This window comes from Coffea arabica, chromosome 2c (assembly GCF_036785885.1).
Source record: "Coffea arabica cultivar ET-39 chromosome 2c, Coffea Arabica ET-39 HiFi, whole genome shotgun sequence".
NCBI classification, from domain to species: Eukaryota; Viridiplantae; Streptophyta; class Magnoliopsida; order Gentianales; family Rubiaceae; genus Coffea; species Coffea arabica.
This window is the reverse complement of record NC_092312.1, coordinates 49,036,361-49,043,029: the sequence shown is the minus strand read 5'-3', so window position 1 is coordinate 49,043,029 and position 6,669 is coordinate 49,036,361.

The following is a 6,669-nucleotide window of genomic DNA, read 5'->3' as shown; positions in this document are numbered from 1 at the left end:
AAGCTTCTACCACCTTTTGGCATTTTAATCATAATGAAAGCTACACTTATCCGGTTGACGCAAATCTTATGGCGTTACGAAGCTAAGACATATACCAACATTTCTTATGAAGACCTCCAAGGCCAAATTATACATTTTCAGGGTCAAATATCGAAATCTAGAAGAGGACAGAAAACTGTCCGCAAAACAGAGTCTATGAACAGTCAAGGGTATTTCGGTCAATTGACAAGCTACAGTGGTCCAAACGATCTGAAATTTTGTAGGTAGATAGCTAACTCATATACGCACAACTCTCATGTTTTGAGCAAAAGCTGATTTGGTCTAGAGCACAGAGAAAATGACAGTCCAAGTTCAGTCTAGAAACAGGGAAAAACTGAAATTATCCTTCTTGAACCAACCTTTGCATACAACCATTACTAATCACAATTATAGACTAGAAATCCCCACTTAACATGAGACTAGCCTATACTAATCATGTACAGGCCAAAACAAGGATGAATTATCTTAAACAAAGTTTAGAAATGTCACTAACATGGAACTTAATCCTCCCAATGTCCAAATCACAAGAATTTTCATAAAATGCATCAAGATCAACTCAAATGCAAAACAAACACATACTCTCAAAAATTGGACGGCATAACCCCTAAATTTTACACATTTCAAACCTACTATTCAAATACCAATTCTCATAACAATTAACCACAGTCACCCATATGGTTTACAAACAATACCATACATTCAGTTAAGCCATAATTTCCTTCAATCAAAGCCAATTAAAAGCTTAAAGCCAACCTTGGACAAATCCCTAATTTGAAACCCTAGAAACCGGAAATTCACTTCACATACGGAAATTTTCCGCAACAACCATAAATAACGTACAAGAGCTCCATTTAACATCATTTCAATCCGTCAATCCACATTAATCATAACTTTCATATAAAATCAGAAAATACCCAATAAATCAACAATTCACCCTCAATTCCTTCAACCCATGAAATACTCCACAATATAACATATTCAAACATCATAAACCCTAGATTAACCAATATTAGAACCAAAAAGAACTTGTTTATTCACCTTACCTCAAATTCAAGAAGGCCATCCACTTAGAGCATCCCATCCAAAATCAATCCATCAAAAGCTTTAACCCACCATAGAGAACTCTTGTGTGAAATAGCTTGCCAAATCATTGGTTAAAACTCAAGATATTTGTCAAAAATTGAACTAAGAAAATTGAGAGTATTTTCTCTCTATGAAGCTCGGATGAACCAGGGAAGAAAATGAGACATTTTGGGCAAACAATGAGATAAGAAGGAAGAAAAAGGCAGCCGGTCAAAGCTGACCGGCTGTGACACGTCACAATCCGGCCAGAATCTGGCCGGATTTCCGGCCGGATTCCTGGCCGGATACAAGGCCGAGGCTGATCAAAATTTTTTCAAAACTGCAGGGCAATCCGGCCAGCTATCCGGCCAGAAACTGGCCGGATTTCCGGCCGGATTTGGCCACTGCCATTTTTCGAAACTTTTCTTTTCTTTTCCGAGTTGAAAAGCTGTGTTTCTCCGCTCATCCAACAAAATATACATAAAATGAAAACCCTATTTTTCCGGGGCGTCACAGAAATGATCCGCGGAGGATATGAGTTTGACAAAGGGCTGGGACGTAATCTACAAGGAATTCTGAAACCAGTGGAAATTGTGGAGAAAAAGGATTCATTCGGTTTGGGTTTCCGACCAACCGCTAAAGACATCAAAGAAATGAAGGAACGCAAGAGCGCAGAGAAAGAAGGAAGGGAAAAGGCCTTTGATATTCCACCACTGCATTATACTTTTTTCACGACCAACCGAGGTGATCACGTCAGAGATTAACCCAGTTGACGAAATCGAAACTACCCAATTGTTCATTGGGGCAACATTTGAAGACAGTTCCCCAGATGAGGCCGAGTTTCCCGACATCCCTGAAGGATCAATTTCCAATTGGACAGCCGAGTTTCTGCCCATTCAGAAGGAGTTTCGGTAAAACTATAGGGGTTTGTCATTCATGCGAATTCATGAAAATACTTCTGCATCTGTAAATAGCTAATGAAAGCATCTTTGCCTTTGACTAAAATTTGCACATGTAAATATTGTTTCCACTTGCTTTCTTTTTGTTTTCACTTTCAATCAAAGGTTTTATGAAAATGCACAAGTGGTTCTTGTCATGTTGTTTTGTTTATTCGTTTGTCATATTGCTTATTCATTTGTTTGTTGTATGTTTGTTTGCTTATTATCCCACCTTTGTTAATTCTTTCAGATGGCCAAAAATAAAACTATTTGACCCTTTGGATATCACTATTCTGGAATTCAATAATGGCAATCTCTATATCACTCACGACTTGGAGGTCTGGGAATCTGAGCTTCAAAGCGAGAGTGATAATGAGGAGGTATTCGATTCTTTTGCAAAGGACTTTGAACAATATGAGGAGAAACCAAAATCGAACCTGGAAGAAACATAAAAGGTTAACATTGGCACTAAAGATGAAGTTAAGGAGGTGCAAATTAGTATTCATTTGAATGAGAGGCAGAAAAAGGAGATGCTTGAATTCTTGACTGTGTTCCAGGATGTATTTGCATGGTCCTATGATGACATGACTGGTATATCAACTGATGTGGTAGTGCATAAGTTGCCCACAGACCCTACTTTTCCACCCGTAAAGCAAAAACCCCGCAAATTCAAACCAGATATGAGCCTCAAAATAAAAGAGCAAATTGAAAAATAGCTCAAAACCAACATTATCATTGTTTCCCATTACCCTATTTGGCTTTTGAATCCAGTCCCTGTCCCAAAAGAGAATGGAGAGGTATGAGTTTGTGTTGATTATAGAGACCTCAATAAGGCCAGTCCTAAAGATGATTTTCCTTTGCCAAATATTCACATTCTCCTGGACAATACCGCTGGGCATGAGATTGAATCTTTTTGTGATTGCTTTGCTGGATACCACCAAATTTTGATGGCAGAAGAGGATAGGGAGAAGACTGCTTTTATCACCCCTTGGGGCACATTTTGCTACCGAGTAATGCCTTTTGGTTTAAAGAATGCCGGAGCTACGTATCAAAGGACCATGACCACCCTGCTTCATGATATGATCCACCGGGAGATGGAGGTCTACGTGGATGACATCATAATCAAGTCTAAAAGGGCAGAGAACCATTTGGTTGATTTGAAGAAGCTGTTCGAAAGGTTGCGAAAGTACAATTTGAAACTAAATCCTGCAAAGTGCGCCTTTGGGGCACCAGCTGGTAAATTGTTGGGCTTCATTGTTAGTAAAAGAGGCATAGAGATAGATCCAGAGAAAATCAAAACAATTCGAGATATGCCAGTGCCGAAAACTCAGAAGGACGTGAAAAGTTTCTTAGAAAAGATCAATTTTATTAGGAGATTCATTGTCCAACTAACTGCCACATGCGAGCCGTTGTTCAAATTGTTGAGAAAGAATGTGCCATTGTATTGGAGTGAAGAATGTCAACAAGCTTTTGATAAGATCAAGGATTATTTGTTACATCCACCAGTCTTGGTGCCACCCAAGCCGGGTCGACCGTTAATCATGTACCTATCTATGCTTGAAGAAGCAGTTGGTTGTGTCCTCGGGTAGCATGATGACTCCGGAAGGAAGGAGCAAGCCATTTACAATCTAAGCAAAATATTCACGCAGTATGAAGCTAATTATGCATTCATTGAGAAAAGCTGCTGTACATTGGCCTGGGCAGCTCAAAAGCTGAGACACTACCTGTTGAGCCATACCACTTATCTTATTTCTCGATCTGATCCTTTGAAGTATCTCTTGGAGAAGCCGATGCTAACTGGACGTCTGGCTAAATGGCAGATAATTCTCTCAGAGTTCGATATTGTTTTCACTTCACAAAAGGCTGTCAAAGGGCAAGCTATAGCGGATCATTTGGCAGAAAATCCTAGGGATGATGATTATCAACCACTTCATACTTATTTCCTTGATGAGAGAGTCTTATTTGTAGGCGCCACAGATGATATAAGTGAGCAAAGCCCTGAATGGAGGCTTTTCTTCGATGGAGCTTCGAATTCTCTCGGAGCTGGAATTGGAGCTGTTTTGGTTTCACCCGAAGGGAAGCACTACCCTGCCGCTGCCAAATTGCAATTTGCTTGCACAAACAACATGGCAGAATATGAAGCGTGCATTTTTGGTCTCAAAATGGCTTTAGAAATGGAAATCAAAGAGTTGATAGCTTTCAGTGATTCAGATTTGCTCGTGCACCAAACCTTGAAGCAGTGGATAACCAAAGATTCAAAAATTCTGCCCTACCATTGTAGTCTGCTCACTCTGGCCAAACAATTTCAAAATTTGGAGTTCAGACATCTCCCGCAAGCCCGAAACGCATTTGCTGATGCTTTGCCCACCTTAGCTTCTATGATCCAGTATCCAGATGAATTGAGAATCGAACCAATCCAGATTCAACTTCAGGACAAGCCTGCCCACTGTTGGGTTGTAGACAAGTCCTCTAACAATATTCCTTGGTATAATGATATTAAGGAGTTTCTCAAAACTGGGTCTTACCCTCTGCATGCTAGTACAAAGGACAGGAGTTTTCTGCGTATAATGGCTTTAAAATTTTTCTTAAGTGGAGAAGTTTTGTACAAAAGAACCTCAGATTTGAACCTTTTAAAGTGCATTGATGAAGACGGAGCTCAATATATGATGAAAGAAGTGCATAGTGGCGTTTGTGGACCTCACATGAATGGCCATTTGTTAGCAAAGAAAATCATGAGAACCGGATACTTCTGGCTTACTATGGAGCGTGATTGTATAGATTTTGTCCGGAGATGTATAAGATGTCAAATGCACGGTGACGTTATACGTGCTCCACCCACTGAATTGCATAGTATGACCGCCCCATGGCCCTGTTCAATGTGGGGTATGTACGTGATTGGTACAATTGATCCTCCTGCTTCGAATGGACATCGATTTATATTGGTGGTGTCGCGCCCCATTTTTTGATAAATAAATAAATGGTTTAAAAAATGTATTTGTGATTGGAAAATGAATTGAGATTTAAAAGAAAAATGGGTCTAAATGGGGTTTTGAGAATGCGACGATTTCACCCAAAATGTAGTTTAAAAAGGGTTTTTGAAATCAAAATCGGAGTCGCCACTTGGTAATGAGTTAAGGTGTACCAAGTCACCTAAAAATGAATTTTTAAAGAAAAATAGGAAAAAGTGGTAAGAAACCGCTTTTAAACGACTCCTAGTCCACGTAAACCAACGAAAAAGGTTCGGGAGTCACATTTGACGAAGGGGAAGGCAAGGATAGAAATCCAAGGCACCCCTTCGACCTAGCCAAGGCTAGTTGCGTGATTTAATCAAAGATTTTCTTGTTTTAACCAAAGAATTTATTACATTTGGATGCACTACATGAATGCAAACCCTAGACCTAGGGGTATTGGGGGAAATTTCTCTTCAAAGGTTGAGTGGTGCCAATCACATTAATTGTGAAGCCCAATAACGATCCTTTGAAGAAGTCACGAATAATGCGAGTTGGATGCAAATGAATGGAATGCATGTATGCAATGTGAGGACATGAGTTAAAAAAAGTAATAAAAAACAATAAATATGTAAATGAAAATGTGCACGTGAGTGGGCAAGGTACGGTATGTGAAATGATAATATGAAGTGCATGTGTGCAAGTGATGATAAGAGTGTTCGTGTGCAAGTGAAGAAACATAAAGGTGCACGTGTGCACAATGGGAGGAAAAATGAAAGTGTGATGAGGGTATAAAATGGTAGAGTGGATTTAAAAATGCATGAGCCTAGGGAATTCATGCATATTGGGTACGGGGAGACCTAAATCGTGACTCAATTTGCCCTTTTATAGAGGGAATACAAGCGTGCTAAGGCTTAGAAAAAGCCACACTCGTCTATATTCCATATTTAAGGGGACTCTCAAGCAAATGAACCCTATAACTAGCATGAAATGCAAAAATCCTAAAATAGAGGGAAAAGGGGTTCGAGGGGCATGCAAAATGATAAAACTAAAAAGAAAGCATGACATGTGATGAGCATGCAAACATGTACTAACGAGGGGAAATCCCTAAGGGTCTAGCGTTGGACTAGCCCATTCTATGAATTCCGACTAGCGTTGGACTAGCAGAAACGTACATTCATCCATTACATTCATTCATAGCTATGGAAAGCGAGTAGACATGTCAAACACTCATAAACACATAGCACATAACATTTAGCATGCTCGACTAGATGCAAGGCCTTAACAAAGCACATTAACACGTAGCAACTAAGCATGCAAGACACATAAAACAATTAAAGCCCTAACTATTACATTTGCTAGCTAGGCACATGACTTCGATAGGTCTTCATTGAATGCTCCTCCAAACCCTATCTATTACATTAGGGAGACCCTACTACAATCTAAAAGGGGGAAAAGGAATAAAATAATTAAATCCCTAACTATTACAAGCCAAGAGGTGTACACATACCCCATAAAGAGTAACTTAAATAAAAAGCAAAAGTAAATGACATAAATAAAAGAAATTAAAGAAAGGCTAGGAAAGCAAAGTAGACATGTATTTCACTTAGCACGTTGGATCACATAGGAGAGACACAAAAATGAATAAAAGAAATTATACCGCCCCCTTTGAATGATATCCA